This window comes from Myotis brandtii, unplaced genomic scaffold, assembly GCF_000412655.1.
Source record: "Myotis brandtii unplaced genomic scaffold, ASM41265v1 scaffold2085, whole genome shotgun sequence".
In the NCBI taxonomy this organism is placed as follows: Eukaryota; Metazoa; Chordata; class Mammalia; order Chiroptera; family Vespertilionidae; genus Myotis; species Myotis brandtii.
In genome coordinates, this window is record NW_005357789.1 from 9,248 (window position 1) to 9,635 (window position 388).

Below are 388 nucleotides of genomic sequence, written 5' to 3' on the forward strand. Positions count from 1 at the left end.
CACTGACCACCAGAGGGCAGCTTCTGCATTGAGCGTCTGCCCCCTGGTGGTCAGTGTGTGTCATAGTGACCAGTCATTCCCAGTCTTTCTGCTGTTAGGGTCAGTTTGCATATTACCCTGTTACTATATAGGATAGAGGCCTGGTGCATGGGTGGGGGCTGGCTGGTTTTCCCTTCAGGTTGGGAGACCTACTGGGGTACCACTGGGGTGCCTGGCCAGCTGGGTGAGGGGCTGATGGCTGTTTTTAGGATGGCCACACCACCTTTAGGGTGGCGGTTCCCCACTGGGGTGACTGGCCAATTTGGGTGAAGGGCTGAGGGCCGTTTTCAGGATGGCCACGCCTCCCCAGCGACAGAAGCTCCCAGCCTCTCTTTTTTTCCTTTTTTTT

The 388-nt window shown here is 56.2% G+C and overlaps 1 long non-coding RNA gene across 1 annotated transcript in view; it reads left to right on the forward strand.

Moving 5' to 3' along the window:
- Window positions 1-343, forward strand: part of LOC106725988 — a 3,591-nt gene extending 3,248 nt beyond the window's left edge. The window contains exon 3 of the long non-coding RNA XR_001362005.1: window positions 220-343. This is a non-coding gene — a long non-coding RNA (uncharacterized LOC106725988). The remainder of the gene's footprint in view (window positions 1-219) is intronic.
- Window positions 344-388: the final 45 nt, after the last annotated feature.